Source organism: Saccoglossus kowalevskii, chromosome 8, assembly GCF_978046115.1.
Source record: "Saccoglossus kowalevskii chromosome 8, keSacKowa6.1, whole genome shotgun sequence".
In the NCBI taxonomy this organism is placed as follows: Eukaryota; Metazoa; Hemichordata; class Enteropneusta; family Harrimaniidae; genus Saccoglossus; species Saccoglossus kowalevskii.
Window position 1 is genome coordinate 34,139,762 of NC_140648.1, and position 20,512 is coordinate 34,160,273.

The 20,512-nt window shown below is 41.1% G+C and overlaps 15 non-coding genes across 15 annotated transcripts; all 15 read left to right on the forward strand.

Annotated features, from left to right (window-relative positions):
* Positions 1-317: 317 nt before the first annotated feature.
* On the forward strand, positions 318-444 carry TRNAL-CAA (transfer RNA leucine (anticodon CAA)). The gene is made up of 2 exons: positions 318-355; positions 399-444. It is a non-coding gene; the product is annotated as a tRNA-Leu (tRNA).
* Positions 445-2,663: 2,219 nt separating this feature from the next.
* TRNAL-CAA (transfer RNA leucine (anticodon CAA)) lies at positions 2,664-2,790 on the forward strand. The gene is made up of 2 exons: positions 2,664-2,701; positions 2,745-2,790. It is a non-coding gene; the product is annotated as a tRNA-Leu (tRNA).
* A 1,616-nt stretch (positions 2,791-4,406) lies between these two features.
* Positions 4,407-4,533, forward strand: TRNAL-CAA (transfer RNA leucine (anticodon CAA)). Its single transcript has 2 exons — positions 4,407-4,444; positions 4,488-4,533. It is a non-coding gene; the product is annotated as a tRNA-Leu (tRNA).
* Positions 4,534-6,149: 1,616 nt separating this feature from the next.
* On the forward strand, positions 6,150-6,276 carry TRNAL-CAA (transfer RNA leucine (anticodon CAA)). Its single transcript has 2 exons — positions 6,150-6,187; positions 6,231-6,276. It is a non-coding gene; the product is annotated as a tRNA-Leu (tRNA).
* Positions 6,277-6,752: 476 nt separating this feature from the next.
* TRNAL-CAA (transfer RNA leucine (anticodon CAA)) lies at positions 6,753-6,879 on the forward strand. The gene is made up of 2 exons: positions 6,753-6,790; positions 6,834-6,879. It is a non-coding gene; the product is annotated as a tRNA-Leu (tRNA).
* Positions 6,880-7,355: 476 nt separating this feature from the next.
* On the forward strand, positions 7,356-7,482 carry TRNAL-CAA (transfer RNA leucine (anticodon CAA)). Its single transcript has 2 exons — positions 7,356-7,393; positions 7,437-7,482. It is a non-coding gene; the product is annotated as a tRNA-Leu (tRNA).
* A 1,074-nt stretch (positions 7,483-8,556) lies between these two features.
* Positions 8,557-8,683, forward strand: TRNAL-CAA (transfer RNA leucine (anticodon CAA)). The gene is made up of 2 exons: positions 8,557-8,594; positions 8,638-8,683. It is a non-coding gene; the product is annotated as a tRNA-Leu (tRNA).
* A 1,079-nt stretch (positions 8,684-9,762) lies between these two features.
* Positions 9,763-9,889, forward strand: TRNAL-CAA (transfer RNA leucine (anticodon CAA)). The gene is made up of 2 exons: positions 9,763-9,800; positions 9,844-9,889. It is a non-coding gene; the product is annotated as a tRNA-Leu (tRNA).
* A 1,682-nt stretch (positions 9,890-11,571) lies between these two features.
* TRNAL-CAA (transfer RNA leucine (anticodon CAA)) lies at positions 11,572-11,698 on the forward strand. The gene is made up of 2 exons: positions 11,572-11,609; positions 11,653-11,698. It is a non-coding gene; the product is annotated as a tRNA-Leu (tRNA).
* Positions 11,699-12,174: 476 nt separating this feature from the next.
* TRNAL-CAA (transfer RNA leucine (anticodon CAA)) lies at positions 12,175-12,301 on the forward strand. The gene is made up of 2 exons: positions 12,175-12,212; positions 12,256-12,301. It is a non-coding gene; the product is annotated as a tRNA-Leu (tRNA).
* A 476-nt stretch (positions 12,302-12,777) lies between these two features.
* Positions 12,778-12,904, forward strand: TRNAL-UAA (transfer RNA leucine (anticodon UAA)). Its single transcript has 2 exons — positions 12,778-12,815; positions 12,859-12,904. It is a non-coding gene; the product is annotated as a tRNA-Leu (tRNA).
* Positions 12,905-13,380: 476 nt separating this feature from the next.
* Positions 13,381-13,507, forward strand: TRNAL-CAA (transfer RNA leucine (anticodon CAA)). Its single transcript has 2 exons — positions 13,381-13,418; positions 13,462-13,507. It is a non-coding gene; the product is annotated as a tRNA-Leu (tRNA).
* Positions 13,508-16,866: 3,359 nt separating this feature from the next.
* On the forward strand, positions 16,867-16,993 carry TRNAL-CAA (transfer RNA leucine (anticodon CAA)). Its single transcript has 2 exons — positions 16,867-16,904; positions 16,948-16,993. It is a non-coding gene; the product is annotated as a tRNA-Leu (tRNA).
* A 1,616-nt stretch (positions 16,994-18,609) lies between these two features.
* On the forward strand, positions 18,610-18,736 carry TRNAL-CAA (transfer RNA leucine (anticodon CAA)). Its single transcript has 2 exons — positions 18,610-18,647; positions 18,691-18,736. It is a non-coding gene; the product is annotated as a tRNA-Leu (tRNA).
* A 1,616-nt stretch (positions 18,737-20,352) lies between these two features.
* On the forward strand, positions 20,353-20,479 carry TRNAL-CAA (transfer RNA leucine (anticodon CAA)). The gene is made up of 2 exons: positions 20,353-20,390; positions 20,434-20,479. It is a non-coding gene; the product is annotated as a tRNA-Leu (tRNA).
* Positions 20,480-20,512: the final 33 nt, after the last annotated feature.

Consider the following 20,512-nt stretch of genomic DNA (forward strand, 5'->3'; position numbering starts at 1 on the left):
ACATTTACGATAAACTGGACTATTCATACAAGTTGCATATTGCAGAATGTCAGCAGCGTGGCGCAGCGGAAGCGTGCTGGGCCCAAAACCCAGAGGTCCCTGGGTCGAAACCAGGCGCTGCTATGAAATTGAAGTTTTAAACCGTTAATTCTCGAACAACCTGTTGCTCCGAGTTATGTGCCTTAAAAGTTTGCTTTATTAATCCGGAGCATTCGTGATTCGCAATCTGCCAAGCGTAACAAATTATGAATGACGAGTAAGTAGGTTGGCAATAACAATAATTATTAACTGGCGCAAAATTTGAGTTGGAATTAACTGTCAGGATGGCCGAGCGGTCTAAGGCGCCAGACTCAAGGATTTGATACCTTGCCCTTATTTCAGGGTTATTTATGAGAGATTTCTGGTCCACGAATGTGGGCGTGGGTTCGAATCCCACTTCTGACAATGTTATTTTACCTTTAGTAACTTAGCAAATTCTCGCCTAGTTTGTGCTCGATATGACATTTAATTATCTTCGTGTTTAGTCGTGATTCAACATTGACAGTAGTTTCGTTTAGTTTCAATTTACAAATACTGAACCGAGATTACGCATTATATTTCATGACATTTACGATAAACTGGACTATTCATACAAGTTGCATACTGCAGAATGTCAGCAGCGTGGCGCAGCGGAAGCGTGCTGGGCCCATAACCCAGAGGTCACTGGATCGAAACCAGGCGCTGCTATGAAATTGAAGTTTTTAACCGTTAATTTTCAAACAACCTGTTGCTGCGAGTTATGTGCCTTAAAAGTTTGCTTTATTCATCCGGAACATTCGTGATTCGCAATCTGCCAAGCATAACAAATTATGAATGAAGAGTAAGTAGGTTGGCAATAACAATAATTATTAACTGGCGCAAAATTTGAGTTGCAAGTAACTCTCAGCATGGCCGAGCGGTCTAAGGCGCCAGACTCAAGGATTTGACACCTTGCCCTTATTTCAGGGTTATTTATGGGAGATTTCTGGTCCACGAATGTAGGCGTGGGTTCGAATCCCACTTCTGACAATGTTATTTTACCTTTAGTAACTTAGCAAATTCTCGCCTAGTTTGTGCTCGATATGACATTTAATTATCTTCGTGTTTAGTCGTGATTCAACATTGACAGTAGTTTCGTTTAGTTTCAATTTACAAATACTGAACCGAGATTACGCATTATATTTCATGACATTTACGATAAACTGGACTATTCATACAAGTTGCATATTGCAGAATGTCAGCAGCGTGGCGCAGCGGAAGCGTGCTGGGCCCATAACCCAGAGGTCCCTGGATCAAAACCAGGCGCTGCTATGAAATTGAAGTTTTTAACCGTTAATTCTCAAACAACCTGTTGCTGCGAGTTATGTGCCTTAAAAGTTTGCTTTATTCATCCGGAACATTCGTGATTCGCAATCTGCCAAGCGTAACAAATTATGAATGAAGAGTAAGTAGGTTGGCAATAACAATAATTATTAACTGGCGCAAAATTTGAGTTGCAAGTAACTGTCAGGATGGCCGAGCGGTCTAAGGCGCCAGACTCAACGATTTGACACCTTGCCCTTATTTCAGGTTTATTTATGGGAGATTTCTGGTCCACGAATGTGGGCGTGGGTTCGAATCCCACTTCTGACAATGTTATTTTACCTTTAGTAACTTAGCAAATTCTCGCCCAGTTTCTGCTCGATATGACATTTAATTATCTTCGTGTTTAGTCGTGATTCAACATTGACAGTAGTTTCGTTTAGTTTCAATTTACAAATACTAAACCGAGATTACGCATTATATTTCATGACATTTACGATAAACTGGACTATTCATACAAGTTGCATGTTGCAGAATGTCAGCAGCGTGGTGCATCGTAAGCGTGCTGGGCCCATAACCCAGAGGTCCCTTGATCGAAACCAGGCGCTGCTATGAAATTGAAGTTTTTAACCGTTATCTCTCAAACAACCTGTTGCTGCGAGTTATGTGCCTTAAAAGTTTGCTTTATTCATCCGGAACATTCGTGATTCGCAATCTGCCAAGCGTAACAAATTATGAATGACGAGTAAGTAGGTTGGCAATAACAATAATTATTAACTGGCGCAAAATTTGAGTTGCAAGTAACTGTCAGGATGGCCGAGCGGTCTAAGGCGTCAGACTCAAGGATTTGACACCTTGCCCTTATTTCAGGGTTATTTATGGGAGATTTCTGGTCCACGAATGCCTAGTTTGTGCTCGATATGACATTTAATTATCTTCGTGTTTAGTCGTGATTCAACATTGACAGTAGTTTTGTTTAGTTTCAATTTACATATACTGAACCGAGATTACGCATTATATTTCATGACATTTACGATAAACTGGACTATTCAAACAAGTTGCATATTGCAGAATGTCAGCAGCGTCGCGCAGCGGAAGCATGCTGGGCCCATAACCCAGAGGTCCCTGGATCAAAACCAAGCGCTGCTATGAAATTGAAGTTTTTAGCCGTTAATTCTCAAACAACCTGTTGCTGCGAGTTATGTGCCTTAAAAGTTTGCTTTATTCATCCGGAACATCCGTGGATCGCAATCTGCCAAGCGTAACAAATTATGAATGACGAGTAAGTAGGTTGGCAATAACAATAATTATTAACTGGCGCAAAATTTGAGTTGCAAGTAACTGTCAGGATGGCCGAGCGGTCTAAGGCGCCAGACTCAAGGATTTGACACCTTGCCCTTATTTCAGGGTTATTTATGGGAGATTTCTGGTCCACGAATGTGGGCGTGGGTTCGAATCCCACTTCTGACAATGTTATTTTACCTTTAGTAACTTAGCAAATTCTCGCCTAGTTTGTGCTCGATATGACATTTAATTATCTTCGTGTTTAGTCGTGATTCAACATTGACAGTAGTTTCGTTTAGTTTCAATTTACAAATACTGAACCGAGATTACGCATTATATTTCATGACATTTACGATAAACTGGACTATTCATACAAGTTGCATATTGCAGAATGTCAGCAGCGTGGCGCAGCGGAAGCGTGCTGGGCCCAAAACCCAGAGGTCCCTGGGTCGAAACCAGGCGCCGCTATGAAATTGAAGTTTTAAACCGTTAATTCTCGAACAACCTGTTGCTCCGAGTTATGTGCCTTAAAAGTTTGCTTTATTAATCCGGAGCATTCGTGATTCGCAATCTGCCAAGCGTAACAAATTATGAATGACGAGTAAGTAGGTTGGCAATAACAATAATTATTAACTGGCGCAAAATTTGAGTTGCAAGTAACTGTCAGGATGGCCGAGCGGTCTAAGGCGCCAGACTCAAGGATTTGATACCTTGCCCTTATTTCAGGGTTATTTATGGGAGATTTCTGGTCCACGAATGTGGGCGTGGGTTCGAATCCGACTTCTGACAATGTTATTTTACCTTTAGTAACTTAGCAAATTCTCGCCCAGTTTGTGCTCGATATGACATTTAATTATCTTCGTGTTTAGTCGTGATTCAACATTGACAGTAGTTTCGTTTAGTTTCAATTTACAAATACTAAACCGAGATTACGCATTATATTTCATGACATTTACGATAAACTGGACTATTCATACAAGTTGCATGTTGCAGAATGTCAGCAGCGTGGTGCATCGTAAGCGTGCTGGGCCCATAACCCAGAGGTCCCTGGATCGAAACCAGGCGCTGCTATGAAATTGAAGTTTTTAACCGTTAACTCTCAAACAACCTGTTGCTGCGAGTTATGTGCCTTAAAAGTTTGCTTTATTCATCCGGAACATTCGTGATTCGCAATCTGCCAAGCGTAACAAATTATGAATGACGAGTAAGTAGGTTGGCAATAACAATAATTATTAACTGGCGCAAAATTTGAGTTGCAAGTAACTGTCAGGATGGCCGAGCGGTCTAAGGCGTCAGACTCAAGGATTTGACACCTTGCCCTTATTTCAGGGTTATTTATGGGAGATTTCTGGTCCACGAATGCCTAGTTTGTGCTCGATATGACATTTAATTATCTTCGTGTTTAGTCGTGATTCAACATTGACAGTAGTTTTGTTTAGTTTCAATTTACATATACTGAACCGAGATTACGCATTATATTTCATGACATTTACGATAAACTGGACTATTCAAACAAGTTGCATATTGCAGAATGTCAGCAGCGTCGCGCAGCGGAAGCATGCTGGGCCCATAACCCAGAGGTCCCTGGATCAAAACCAAGCGCTGCTATGAAATTGAAGTTTTTAGCCGTTAATTCTCAAACAACCTGTTGCTGCGAGTTATGTGCCTTAAAAGTTTGCTTTATTCATCCGGAACATCCGTGGATCGCAATCTGCCAAGCGTAACAAATTATGAATGACGAGTAAGTAGGTTGGCAATAACAATAATTATTAACTGGCGCAAAATTTGAGTTGCAAGTAACTGTCAGGATGGCCGAGCGGTCTAAGGCGCCAGACTCAAGGATTTGACACCTTGCCCTTATTTCAGGGTTATTTATGGGAGATTTCTGGTCCACGAATGTGGGCGTGGGTTCGAATCCCACTTCTGACAATGTTATTTTACCTTTAGTAACTTAGCAAATTCTTGCCTAGTTTGTGCTCGATATGACATTTAATTATCTTCGTGTTTAGTCGTGATTCAACATTGACAGTAGTTTCGTTTAGTTTCAATTTACAAATACTGAACCGAGATTACGCATTATATTTCATGACATTTACGATAAACTGGACTATTCATACAAGTTGCATATTGCAGAATGTCAGCAGCGTGGCGCAGCGGAAGCGTGCTGGGCCCAAAACCCAGAGGTCCCTGGGTCGAAACCAGGCGCCGCTATGAAATTGAAGTTTTAAACCGTTAATTCTCGAACAACCTGTTGCTCCGAGTTATGTGCCTTAAAAGTTTGCTTTATTAATCCGGAGCATTCGTGATTCGCAATCTGCCAAGCGTAACAAATTATGAATGACGAGTAAGTAGGTTGGCAATAACAATAATTATTAACTGGCGCAAAATTTGAGTTGCAAGTAACTGTCAGGATGGCCGAGCGGTCTAAGGCGCCAGACTCAAGGATTTGATACCTTGCCCTTATTTCAGGGTTATTTATGGGAGATTTCTGGTCCACGAATGTGGGCGTGGGTTCGAATCCGACTTCTGACAATGTTATTTTACCTTTAGTAACTTAGCAAATTCTCGCCCAGTTTGTGCTCGATATGACATTTAATTATCTTCGTGTTTAGTCGTGATTCAACATTGACAGTAGTTTCGTTTAGTTTCAATTTACAAATACTAAACCGAGATTACGCATTATATTTCATGACATTTACGATAAACTGGACTATTCATACAAGTTGCATGTTGCAGAATGTCAGCAGCGTGGTGCATCGTAAGCGTGCTGGGCCCATAACCCAGAGGTCCCTGGATCGAAACCAGGCGCTGCTATGAAATTGAAGTTTTTAACCGTTAACTCTCAAACAACCTGTTGCTGCGAGTTATGTGCCTTAAAAGTTTGCTTTATTCATCCGGAACATTCGTGATTCGCAATCTGCCAAGCGTAACAAATTATGAATGACGAGTAAGTAGGTTGGCAATAACAATAATTATTAACTGGCGCAAAATTTGAGTTGCAAGTAACTGTCAGGATTGCCGAGCGGTCTAAGGCGTCAGACTCAAGGATTTGACACCTTGCCCTTATTTCAGGGTTATTTATGGGAGATTTCTGGTCCACGAATGCCTAGTTTGTGCTCGATATGACATTTAATTATCTTCGTGTTTAGTCGTGATTCAACATTGACAGTAGTTTTGTTTAGTTTCAATTTACATATACTGAACCGAGATTACGCATTATATTTCATGACATTTACGATAAACTGGACTATTCAAACAAGTTGCATATTGCAGAATGTCAGCAGCGTCGCGCAGCGGAAGCATGCTGGGCCCATAACCCAGAGGTCCCTGGATCAAAACCAAGCGCTGCTATGAAATTGAAGTTTTTAGCCGTTAATTCTCAAACAACCTGTTGCTGCGAGTTATGTGCCTTAAAAGTTTGCTTTATTCATCCGGAACATCCGTGATTCGCAATCTGCCAAGCGTAACAAATTATGAATGACGAGTAAGTAGGTTGGCAATAACAATAATTATTAACTGGCGCAAAATTTGAGTTGCAAGTAACTGTCAGGATGGCCGAGCGGTCTAAGGCGCCAGACTCAAGGATTTGACACCTTGCCCTTATTTCAGGGTTATTTATGGGAGATTTCTGGTCCACGAATGTGGGCGTGGGTTCGAATCCCACTTCTGACAATGTTATTTTACCTTTAGTAACTTAGCAAATTCTCGCCTAGTTTGTGCTCGATATGACATTTAATTATCTTCGTGTTTAGTCGTGATTCAACATTGACAGTAGTTTCGTTTAGTTTCAATTTACAAATACTGAACCGAGATTACGCATTATATTTCATGACATTTACGATAAACTGGACTATTCATACAAGTTGCATATTGCAGAATGTCAGCAGCGTGGCGCAGCGGAAGCGTGCTGGGCCCAAAACCCAGAGGTCCCTGGGTCGAAACCAGGCGCTGCTATGAAATTGAAGTTTTAAACCGTTAATTCTCGAACAACCTGTTGCTCCGAGTTATGTGCCTTAAAAGTTTGCTTTATTAATCCGGAGCATTCGTGATTCGCAATCTGCCAAGCGTAACAAATTATGAATGACGAGTAAGTAGGTTGGCAATAACAATAATTATTAACTGGCGCAAAATTTGAGTTGCAAGTAACTGTCAGGATGGCCGAGTGGTCTAAGGCGCCAGACTCAAGGATTTGATACCTTGCCCTTATTTCAGGGTTATTTATGGGAGATTTCTGGTCCACGAATGTGGGCGTGGGTTCGAATCCCACTTCTGACAATGTTATTTTACCTTTAGTAACTTAGCAAATTCTCGCCTAGTTTGTGCTCGATATGACATTTAATTATCTTCGTGTTTAGTCGTGATTCAACATTGACAGTAGTTTCGTTTAGTTTCAATTTACAAATACTGAACCGAGATTACGCATTATATTTCATGACATTTACGATAAACTGGACTATTCATACAAGTTGCATACTGCAGAATGTCAGCAGCGTGGCGCAGCGGAAGCGTGCTGGGCCCATAACCCAGAGGTCCCTGGATCGAAACCAGGCGCTGCTATGAAATTGAAGTTTTTAACCGTTAATTTTCAAACAACCTGTTGCTGCGAGTTATGTGCCTTAAAAGTTTGCTTTATTCATCCGGAACATTCGTGATTCGCAATCTGCCAAGCGTAACAAATTATGAATTAAGAGAAAGTAGGTTGGCAATAACAATAATTATTAACTGGCGCAAAATTTGAGTTGCAAGTAACTGTCAGGATGGCCGAGCGGTCTAAGGCGCCAGACTCAAGGATTTGACACCTTGCCCTTATTTCAGGGTTATTTATGGGAGATTTCTGGTCCACGAATGTGGGCGTGGGTTCGAATCCCACTTCTGACAATGTTATTTTACCTTTAGTAACTTAGCAAATTCTCGCCTAGTTTGTGCTCGATATGACATTTAAATATCTTCGTGTTTAGTCGTGATTCAACATTGACAGTAGTTTCGTTTAGTTTCAATTTACAAATACTGAACCGAGATTACGCATTATATTTCATGACATTTACGATAAACTGGACTATTCATACAAGTTGCATATTGCAGAAAGTCAACAGCGTGGTGCATCGGAAGCGTGCTGGGCCCATAACCCAGAGGTCCCTGGATCGAAACCAGGCGCAGCTATGAAATTGAAGTTTTTAACCGTTAATTCTCAAACAACCTGTTGCTGCGAGTTATGTGCCTTAAAAGTTTGCTTTATTAATCCGGAGCATTCTTGATTCGCAATCTGCCAAGCGTAACAAATTATGAATGACGAGTAAGTAGGTTGGCAATAGCAATAATTATTAACTGGCGCAAAATTTGAGTTGCAAGTAACTGTCTGGATGGCCGAGCGGTCTAAAGCGCCAGACTCAAGGACACCTTGCCCTTATTTCAGGGTTATTTATGGGAGATTTCTGGTCCACGAATGTGGGCGTGGGTTCGAATCCCACTTCTGACAATGTTATTTTACCTTTAGTAACTTAGCAAATTCTCGCCTAGTTTGTGCTCGATATGACATTTAATTATCTTCGTGTTTAGTCGTGATTCAACATTGACAGTAGTTTCGTTTAGTTTCAATTTACAAATACTGAACCGAGATTACGCATTATATTTCATGACATTTACGATAAACTGGACTATTCATACAAGTTGCATATTGCAGAATGTCAACAGCGTGGTGCATCGGAAGCCTGCTGGGCCCATAACCCAGAGGTCCCTGGATCGAAACCAGGCGCAGCTATGAAATTGAAGTTTTTAACCGTTAATTCTCAAACAACCTGTTGCTGCGAGTTATGTGCCTTAAAAGTTTGCTTTATTAATCCGGAGCATTCGTGATTCGCAATCTGCCAAGCGTAACAAATTATGAATGACGAGTAAGTAGGTTGGCAATAACAATAATTATTAACTGGCGCAAAATTTGAGTTGCAAGTAACTGTCAGGATGGCCGAGCGGTCTAAGGCGCCAGACTCAAGGATTTGACACCTTGCCCTTATTTCAGGGTTATTTATGGGAGATTTCTGGTCCACGAATGTGGGCGTGGGTTCGAATCCCACTTCTGACAATGTTATTTTACCTTTAGTAACTTAGCAAATTCTCGCCTAGTTTGTGCTCGATATGACATTTAATTATCTTCGTGTTTAGTCGTGATTCAACATTGACTGTAGTTTCGTTTAGTTTCAATTTACAAATACTGAACCGAGATTACGCATTATATTTCATGACATTTACGATAAACTGGACTATTCATACAAGTTGCATACTGCAGAATGTCAGCAGCGTGGCGCAGCGGAAGCGTGCTGGGCCCATAACCCAGAGGTCCCTGGATCGAAACCAGGCGCTGCTATGAAATTGAAGTTTTTAACCGTTAATTTTCAAACAACCTGTTGCTGCGAGTTATGTGCCTTAAAAGTTTGCTTTATTCATCCGGAACATTCGTGATTCGCAATCTGCCAAGCGTAACAAATTATGAATGACGAGTAAGTAGGTTGGCAATAACAATAATTATTAACTGGCGCAAAATTTGAGTTGCAAGTAACTGTCAGGATGGCCGAGCGGTCTAAGGCGCCAGACTCAAGGATTTGACACCTTGCCCTTATTTCAGGGTTATTTATGGGAGATTTCTGGTCCACGAATGTGGGCGTGGGTTCGAATCCCACTTCTAACAATGTTATTTTACCTTTAGTAACTTAGCAAATTCTCGCCTAGTTTGTGCTCGATATGACATTTAAATATCTTCGTGTTTAGTCGTGATTCAACATTGACAGTAGTTTCGTTTAGTTTCAATTTACAAATACTGAACCGAGATTACGCATTATATTTCATGACATTTACGATAAACTGGACTATTCATACAAGTTGCATACTGCAGAATGTCAGCAGCGTGGCGCAGCGGAAGCGTGCTGGGCCCATAACCCAGAGGTCCCTGGATCGAAACCAGGCGCTGCTATGAAATTGAAGTTTTTAACCGTTAATTTTCAAACAACCTGTTGCTGCGAGTTATGTGCCTTAAAAGTTTGCTTTATTCATCCGGAACATTCGTGATTCGCAATCTGCCAAGCGTAACAAATTATGAATGAAGAGTAAGTAGGTTGGCAATAACAATAATTATTAACTGGCGCAAAATTTGAGTTGCAAGTAACTGTCAGGATGGCCGAGCGGTCTAAGGCGCCAGACTCAAGGATTTGACACCTTGCCCTTATTTCAGGGTTATTTATGGGAGATTTCTGGTCCACGAATGTGGGCGTGGGTTCGAATCCCACTTCTGACAATGTTATTTTACCTTTAGTAACTTAGCAAATTCTCGCCTAGTTTGTGCTCGATATGACATTTAATTATCTTCGTGTTTAGTCGTGATTCAACATTGACAGTAGTTTCGTTTAGTTTCAATTTACAAATACTGAACCGAGATTACGCATTATATTTCATGACATTTACGATAAACTGGACTATTCATACAAGTTGCATATTGCAGAATGTCAACAGCGTGGTGCATCGGAAGCGTGCTGGGCCCATAACCCAGAGGTCCCTGGATCGAAACCAGGCGCAGCTATGAAATTGAAGTTTTTAACCGTTAATTCTCAAACAACCTGTTGCTGCGAGTTATGTGCCTTAAAAGTTTGCTTTATTAATCCGGAGCATTCGTGATTCGCAATCTGCCAAGCGTAACAAATTATGAATGACGAGTAAGTAGGTTGGCAATAACAATAATTATTAACTGGCGCAAAATTTGAGTTGCAAGTAACTGTCAGGATGGCCGAGCGGTCTAAGGCGCCAGACTCAAGGATTTGACACCTTGCCCTTATTTCAGGGTTATTTATGGGAGATTTCTGGTTCACGAATGTGGGCGTGGGTTCGAATCCCACTTCTGACAATGTTATTTTACCTTTAGTAACTTAGCAAATTCTCGCCTAGTTTGTGCTCGATATGACATTTAATTATCTTCGTGTTTAGTCGTGATTCAACATTGACAGTAGTTTCGTTTAGTTTCAATTTACAAATACTGAACCGAGATTACGCATTATATTTCATGACATTTACGATAAACTGGACTATTCATACAAGTTGCATACTGCAGAATGTCAGCAGCGTGGCGCAGCGGAAGCGTGCTGGGCCCATAACCCAGAGGTCCCTGGATCGAAACCAGGCGCTGCTATGAAATTGAAGTTTTTAACCGTTAATTTTCAAACAACCTGTTGCTGCGAGTTATGTGCCTTAAAAGTTTGCTTTATTCATCCGGAACATTCGTGATTCGCAATCTGCCAAGCGTAACAAATTATGAATGACGAGTAAGTAGGTTGGCAATAACAATAATTATTAACTGGCGCAAAATTTGAGTTGCAAGTAACTGTCAGGATGGCCGAGCGGTCTAAGGCGCCAGACTCAAGGATTTGACACCTTGCCCTTATTTCAGGGTTATTTATGGGAGATTTCTGGTCCACGAATGTGGGCGTGGGTTCGAATCCCACTTCTAACAATGTTATTTTACCTTTAGTAACTTAGCAAATTCTCGCCTAGTTTGTGCTCGATATGACATTTAAATATCTTCGTGTTTAGTCGTGATTCAACATTGACAGTAGTTTCGTTTAGTTTCAATTTACAAATACTGAACCGAGATTACGCATTATATTTCATGACATTTACGATAAACTGGACTATTCATACAAGTTGCATACTGCAGAATGTCAGCAGCGTGGCGCAGCGGAAGCGTGCTGGGCCCATAACCCAGAGGTCCCTGGATCGAAACCAGGCGCTGCTATGAAATTGAAGTTTTTAACCGTTAATTTTCAAACAACCTGTTGCTGCGAGTTATGTGCCTTAAAAGTTTGCTTTATTCATCCGGAACATTCGTGATTCGCAATCTGCCAAGCGTAACAAATTATGAATGAAGAGTAAGTAGGTTGGCAATAACAATAATTATTAACTGGCGCAAAATTTGAGTTGCAAGTAACTGTCAGGATGGCCGAGCGGTCTAAGGCGCCAGACTCAAGGATTTGACACCTTGCCCTTATTTCAGGGTTATTTATGGGAGATTTCTGGTCCACGAATGTGGGCGTGGGTTCGAATCCCACTTCTGACAATGTTATTTTACCTTTAGTAACTTAGCAAATTCTCGCCTAGTTTGTGCTCGATATGACATTTAATTATCTTCGTGTTTAGTCGTGATTCAACATTGACAGTAGTTTCGTTTAGTTTCAATTTACAAATACTGAACCGAGATTACGCATTATATTTCATGACATTTACGATAAACTGGACTATTCATACAAGTTGCATATTGCAGAATGTCAACAGCGTGGTGCATCGGAAGCGTGCTGGGCCCATAACCCAGAGGTCCCTGGATCGAAACCAGGCGCAGCTATGAAATTGAAGTTTTTAACCGTTAATTCTCAAACAACCTGTTGCTGCGAGTTATGTGCCTTAAAAGTTTGCTTTATTAATCCGGAGCATTCGTGATTCGCAATCTGCCAAGCGTAACAAATTATGAATGACGAGTAAGTAGGTTGGCAATAACAATAATTATTAACTGGCGCAAAATTTGAGTTGCAAGTAACTGTCAGGATGGCCGAGCGGTCTAAGGCGCCAGACTCAAGGATTTGACACCTTGCCCTTATTTCAGGGTTATTTACGGGAGATTTCTGGTCCACGAATGTGGGCGTGGGTTCGAATCCCACTTCTGACAATGTTATTTTACCTTTAGTAACTTAGCAAATTCTCGCCTAGTTTGTGCTCGATATGACATTTAATTATCTTCGTGTTTAGTCGTGATTCAACATTGACAGTAGTTTCGTTTAGTTTCAATTTACAAATACTGAACCGAGATTACGCATTATATTTCATGACATTTACGATAAACTGGACTATTCATACAAGTTGCATACAGCAGAAAGTCAGCAGCGTGGCGCAGCGGAAGCGTGCTGGGCCCATAACCCAGAGGTCCCTGGATCGAAACCAAGCGCTGCTATGAAATTGAAGTTTTTAACCGTTAATTCTCAAACAACCTGTTGCTGCGAGTTATGTGCCTTAAAAGTTTGCTTTATTAATCCGGAACATTCGTGATTCGCAATCTGCCAAGCGTAACAAATTATGAATGACGAGTAAGTAGGTTGGCAATAACAATAATTATTAACTGGCGCAAAATTTCAGATGCAAGTAACTGTCAGGATGGCCGAGCGGTCTAAGGCGCCAGACTTAAGGATTTGACACCTTGCCGTTATTTCAGGGTTATTTATGGGAGATTTCTGGTCCACGAATGTGGGCGTGGGTTCGAATCCCACTTCTGACAACGTTATTTTACCTTTAGTAACTTAGCAAATTCTCGCCTAGTTTGTGCTCGATATGACATTTAATTATCTTCGTGTTTAGTCGTGATTCAACATTGACAGTAGTTTCGTTTAGTTTCAATTTACAAATACTGAACCGAGATTACGCATTATATTTCATGACATTTACGATAAACTGGACTATTCATACAAGTTGCATATTGCAGAATGTCAGCAGCGTGGCGCAGCGGAAGCGTGCTGGGCCCAAAACCCAGAGGTCCCTGGGTCGAAACCAGGCGCTGCTATGAAATTGAAGTTTTAAACCGTTAATTCTCGAACAACCTGTTGCTCCGAGTTATGTGCCTTAAAAGTTTGCTTTATTAATCCGGAGCATTCGTGATTCGCAATCTGCCAAGCGTAACAAATTATGAATGACGAGTAAGTAGGTTGGCAATAACAATAATTATTAACTGGCGCAAAATTTGAGTTGGAAGTAACTGTCAGGATGGCCGAGCGGTCTAAGGCGCCAGACTCAAGGATTTGATACCTTGCCCTTATTTCAGGGTTATTTATGGGAGATTTCTGGTCCACGAATGTGGGCGTGGGTTCGAATCCCACTTCTGACAATGTTATTTTACCTTTAGTAACTTAGCAAATTCTCGCCTAGTTTGTGCTCGATATGACATTTAATTATCTTCGTGTTTAGTCGTGATTCAACATTGACAGTAGTTTCGTTTAGTTTCAATTTACAAATACTGAACCGAGATTACGCATTATATTTCATGACATTTACGATAAACTGGACTATTCATACAAGTTGCATACTGCAGAATGTCAGCAGCGTGGCGCAGCGGAAGCGTGCTGGGCCCATAACCCAGAGGTCACTGGATCGAAACCAGGCGCTGCTATGAAATTGAAGTTTTTAACCGTTAATTTTCAAACAACCTGTTGCTGCGAGTTATGTGCCTTAAAAGTTTGCTTTATTCATCCGGAACATTCGTGATTCGCAATCTGCCAAGCATAACAAATTATGAATGAAGAGTAAGTAGGTTGGCAATAACAATAATTATTAACTGGCGCAAAATTTGAGTTGCAAGTAACTCTCAGCATGGCCGAGCGGTCTAAGGCGCCAGACTCAAGGATTTGACACCTTGCCCTTATTTCAGGGTTATTTATGGGAGATTTCTGGTCCACGAATGTAGGCGTGGGTTCGAATCCCACTTCTGACAATGTTATTTTACCTTTAGTAACTTAGCAAATTCTCGCCTAGTTTGTGCTCGATATGACATTTAATTATCTTCGTGTTTAGTCGTGATTCAACATTGACAGTAGTTTCGTTTAGTTTCAATTTACAAATACTGAACCGAGATTACGCATTATATTTCATGACATTTACGATAAACTGGACTATTCATACAAGTTGCATATTGCAGAATGTCAGCAGCGTGGCGCAGCGGAAGCGTGCTGGGCCCATAACCCAGAGGTCCCTGGATCAAAACCAGGCGCTGCTATGAAATTGAAGTTTTTAACCGTTAATTCTCAAACAACCTGTTGCTGCGAGTTATGTGCCTTAAAAGTTTGCTTTATTCATCCGGAACATTCGTGATTCGCAATCTGCCAAGCGTAACAAATTATGAATGAAGAGTAAGTAGGTTGGCAATAACAATAATTATTAACTGGCGCAAAATTTGAGTTGCAAGTAACTGTCAGGATGGCCGAGCGGTCTAAGGCGCCAGACTCAACGATTTGACACCTTGCACTTATTTCAGGTTTATTTATGGGAGATTTCTGGTCCACGAATGTGGGCGTGGGTTCGAATCCCACTTCTGACAATGTTATTTTACCTTTAGTAACTTAGCAAATTCTCGCCCAGTTTCTGCTCGATATGACATTTAATTATCTTCGTGTTTAGTCGTGATTCAACATTGACAGTAGTTTCGTTTAGTTTCAATTTACAAATACTAAACCGAGATTACGCATTATATTTCATGACATTTACGATAAACTGGACTATTCATACAAGTTGCATGTTGCAGAATGTCAGCAGCGTGGTGCATCGTAAGCGTGCTGGGCCCATAACCCAGAGGTCCCTTGATCGAAACCAGGCGCTGCTATGAAATTGAAGTTTTTAACCGTTAACTCTCAAACAACCTGTTGCTGCGAGTTATGTGCCTTAAAAGTTTGCTTTATTCATCCGGAACATTCGTGATTCGCAATCTGCCAAGCGTAACAAATTATGAATGACGAGTAAGTAGGTTGGCAATAACAATAATTATTAACTGGCGCAAAATTTGAGTTGCAAGTAACTGTCAGGATGGCCGAGCGGTCTAAGGCGTCAGACTCAAGGATTTGACACCTTGCCCTTATTTCAGGGTTATTTATGGGAGATTTCTGGTCCACGAATGCCTAGTTTGTGCTCGATATGACATTTAATTATCTTCGTGTTTAGTCGTGATTCAACATTGACAGTAGTTTTGTTTAGTTTCAATTTACAAATACTGAACCGAGATTACGCATTATATTTCATGACATTTACGATAAACTGGACTATTCATACAAGTTGCATATTGCAGAATGTCAGCAGCGTGGCGCAGCGGAAGCGTGCTGGGCCCAAAACCCAGAGGTCCCTGGGTCGAAACCAGGCGCCGCTATGAAATTGAAGTTTTAAACCGTTAATTCTCGAACAACCTGTTGCTCCGAGTTATGTGCCTTAAAAGTTTGCTTTATTAATCCGGAGCATTCGTGATTCGCAATCTGCCAAGCGTAACAAATTATGAATGACGAGTAAGTAGGTTGGCAATAACAATAATTATTAACTGGCGCAAAATTTGAGTTGCAAGTAACTGTCAGGATGGCCGAGCGGTCTAAGGCGCCAGACTCAAGGATTTGATACCTTGCCCTTATTTCAGGGTTATTTATGGGAGATTTCTGGTCCACGAATGTGGGCGTGGGTTCGAATCCGACTTCTGACAATGTTATTTTACCTTTAGTAACTTAGCAAATTCTCGCCCAGTTTGTGCTCGATATGACATTTAATTATCTTCGTGTTTAGTCGTGATTCAACATTGACAGTAGTTTCGTTTAGTTTCAATTTACAAATACTAAACCGAGATTACGCATTATATTTCATGACATTTACGATAAACTGGACTATTCATACAAGTTGCATGTTGCAGAATGTCAGCAGCGTGGTGCATCGTAAGCGTGCTGGGCCCATAACCCAGAGGTCCCTGGATCGAAACCAGGCGCTGCTATGAAATTGAAGTTTTTAACCGTTAACTCTCAAACAACCTGTTGCTGCGAGTTATGTGCCTTAAAAGTTTGCTTTATTCATCCGGAACATTCGTGATTCGCAATCTGCCAAGCGTAACAAATTATGAATGACGAGTAAGTAGGTTGGCAATAACAATAATTATTAACTGGCGCAAAATTTGAGTTGCAAGTAACTGTCAGGATGGCCGAGCGGTCTAAGGCGTCAGACTCAAGGATTTGACACCTTGCCCTTATTTCAGGGTTATTTATGGGAGATTTCTGGTCCACGAATGCCTAGTTTGTGCTCGATATGACATTTAATTATCTTCGTGTTTAGTCGTGATTCAACATTGACAGTAGTTTTGTTTAGTTTCAATTTACATATACTGAACCGAGATTACGCATTATATTTCATGACATTTACGATAAACTGGACTATTCAAACAAGTTGCATATTGCAGAATGTCAGCAGCGTCGCGCAGCGGAAGCATGCTGGGCCCATAACCCAGAGGTCCCTGGATCAAAACCAAGCGCTGCTATGAAATTGAAGTTTTTAGCCGTTAATTCTCAAACAACCTGTTGCTGCGAGTTATGTGCCTTAAAAGTTTGCTTTATTCATCCGGAACATCCGTGGATCGCAATCTGCCAAGCGTAACAAATTATGAATGACGAGTAAGTAGGTTGGCAATAACAATAATTATTAACTGGCGCAAAATTTGAGTTGCAAGTAACTGTCAGGATGGCCGAGCGGTCTAAGGCGCCAGACTCAAGGATTTGACACCTTGCCCTTATTTCAGGGTTATTTATGGGAGATTTCTGGTCCACGAATGTGGGCGTGGGTTCGAATCCCACTTCTGACAATGTTATTTTACCTTTAGTAACTTAGCAAATTCTCGCCTAGTTTGTGCTCGATATGACATTTAATTATCTTCGTGTTTAGTCGTGATTCAACATTGACAGTAGTTTCGTTTAGTTTCAATTTACAAATACTGAACCGAGATTACGCATTATATTTCATGACATTTACGATAAACTGGACTATTCATACAAGTTGCATATTGCAGAATGTCAGCAGCGTGGCGCAGCGGAAGCGTGCTGGGCCCAAAACCCAGAGGTCCCTGGGTCGAAACCAGGCGCCGCTATGAAATTGAAGTTTTAAACCGTTAATTCTCGAACAACCTGTTGCTCCGAGTTATGTGCCTTAAAAGTTTGCTTTATTAATCCGGAGCATTCGTGATTCGCAATCTGCCAAGCGTAACAAATTATGAATGACGAGTAAGTAGGTTGGCAATAACAATAATTATTAACTGGCGCAAAATTTGAGTTGCAAGTAACTGTCAGGATGGCCGAGCGGTCTAAGGCGCCAGACTCAAGGATTTGATACCTTGCCCTTATTTCAGGGTTATTTATGGGAGATTTCTGGTCCACGAATGTGGGCGTGGGTTCGAATCCGACTTCTGACAATGTTATTTTACCTTTAGTAACTTAGCAAATTCTCGCCCAGTTTGTGCTCGATATGACATTTAATTATCTTCGTGTTTAGTCGTGATTCAACATTGACAGTAGTTTCGTTTAGTTTCAATTTACAAATACTAAACCGAGATTACGCATTATATTTCATGACATTTACGATAAACTGGACTATTCATACAAGTTGCATGTTGCAGAATGTCAGCAGCGTGGTGCATCGTAAGCGTGCTGGGCCCATAACCCAGAGGTCCCTGGATCGAAACCAGGCGCTGCTATGAAATTGAAGTTTTTAACCGTTAACTCTCAAACAACCTGTTGCTGCGAGTTATGTGCCTTAAAAGTTTGCTTTATTCATCCGGAACATTCGTGATTCGCAATCTGCCAAGCGTAACAAATTATGAATGACGAGTAAGTAGGTTGGCAATAACAATAATTATTAACTGGCGCAAAATTTGAGTTGCAAGTAACTGTCAGGATGGCCGAGCGGTCTAAGGCGTCAGACTCAAGGATTTGACACCTTGCCCTTATTTCAGGGTTATTTATGGGAGATTTCTGGTCCACGAATGCCTAGTTTGTGCTCGATATGACATTTAATTATCTTCGTGTTTAGTCGTGATTCAACATTGACAGTAGTTTTGTTTAGTTTCAATTTACATATACTGAACCGAGATTACGCATTATATTTCATGACATTTACGATAAACTGGACTATTCAAACAAGTTGCATATTGCAGAATGTCAGCAGCGTCGCGCAGCGGAAGCATGCTGGGCCCATAACCCAGAGGTCCCTGGATCAAAACCAAGCGCTGCTATGAAATTGAAGTTTTTAGCCGTTAATTCTCAAACAACCTGTTGCTGCGAGTTATGTGCCTTAAAAGTTTGCTTTATTCATCCGGAACATCCGTGGATCGCAATCTGCCAAGCGTAACAAATTATGAATGACGAGTAAGTAGGTTGGCAATAACAATAATTATTAACTGGCGCAAAATTTGAGTTGTAAGTAACTGTCAGGATGGCCGAGCGGTCTAAGGCGCCAGACTCAAGGATTTGACACCTTGCCCTTATTTCAGGGTTATTTATGGGAGATTTCTGGTCCACGAATGTGGGCGTGGGTTCGAATCCCACTTCTGACAATGTTATTTTACCTTTAGTAACTTAGCAAATTCTTGCCTAGTTTGTGCTCGATATGACATTTAATTATCTTCGTGTTTAGTCGTGATTCAACATTGACAGTAGTTTCGTTTAGTTTCAATTTACAAATACTGAACCGAGATTACGCATTATATTTCATGACATTTACGATAAACTGGACTATTCATACAAGTTGCATATTGCAGAATGTCAGCAGCGTGGCGCAGCGGAAGCGTGCTGGGCCCAAAACCCAGAGGTCCCTGGGTCGAAACCAGGCGCCGCTATGAAATTGAAGTTTTAAACCGTTAATTCTCGAACAACCTGTTGCTCCGAGTTATGTGCCTTAAAAGTTTGCTTTATTAATCCGGAGCATTCGTGATTCGCAATCTGCCAAGCGTAACAAATTATGAATGACGAGTAAGTAGGTTGGCAATAACAATAATTATTAACTGGCGCAAAATTTGAGTTGCAAGTAACTGTCAGGATGGCCGAGCGGTCTAAGGCGCCAGACTCAAGGATTTGATACCTTGCCCTTATTTCAGGGTTATTTATGGGAGATTTCTGGTCCACGAATGTGGGCGTGGGTTCGAATCCGACTTCTGACAATGTTATTTTACCTTTAGTAACTTAGCAAATTCTCGCCCAGTTTGTGCTCGATATGACATTTAATTATCTTCGTGTTTAGTCGTGATTCAACATTGACAGTAGTTTCGTTTAGTTTCAATTTACAAATACTAAACCGAGATTACGCATTATATTTCATGACATTTACGATAAACTGGACTATTCATACAAGTTGCATGTTGCAGAATGTCAGCAGCGTGGTGCATCGTAAGCGTGCTGGGCCCATAACCCAGAGGTCCCTGGATCGAAACCAGGCGCTGCTATGAAATTGAAGTTTTTAACCGTTAACTCTCAAACAACCTGTTGCTGCGAGTTATGTGCCTTAAAAGTTTGCTTTATTCATCCGGAACATTCGTGATTCGCAATCTGCCAAGCGTAACAAATTATGAATGACGAGTAAGTAGGTTGGCAATAACAATAATTATTAACTGGCGCAAAATTTGAGTTGCAAGTAACTGTCAGGATTGCCGAGCGGTCTAAGGCGTCAGACTCAAGGATTTGACACCTTGCCCTTATTTCAGGGTTATTTATGGGAGATTTCTGGTCCACGAATGCCTAGTTTGTGCTCGATATGACATTTAATTATCTTCGTGTTTAGTCGTGATTCAACATTGACAGTAGTTTTGTTTAGTTTCAATTTACATATACTGAACCGAGATTACGCATTATATTTCATGACATTTACGATAAACTGGACTATTCAAACAAGTTGCATATTGCAGAATGTCAGCAGCGTCGCGCAGCGGAAGCATGCTGGGCCCATAACCCAGAGGTCCCTGGATCAAAACCAAGCGCTGCTATGAAATTGAAGTTTTTAGCCGTTAATTCTCAAACAACCTGTTGCTGCGAGTTATGTGCCTTAAAAGTTTGCTTTATTCATCCGGAACATCCGTGATTCGCAATCTGCCAAGCGTAACAAATTATGAATGACGAGTAAGTAGGTTGGCAATAACAATAATTATTAACTGGCGCAAAATTTGAGTTGCAAGTAACTGTCAGGATGGCCGAGCGGTCTAAGGCGCCAGACTCAAGGATTTGACACCTTGCCCTTATTTCAGGGTTATTTATGGGAGATTTCTGGTCCACGAATGTGGGCGTGGGTTCGAATCCCACTTCTGACAATGTTATTTTACCTTTAGTAACTTAGCAAATTC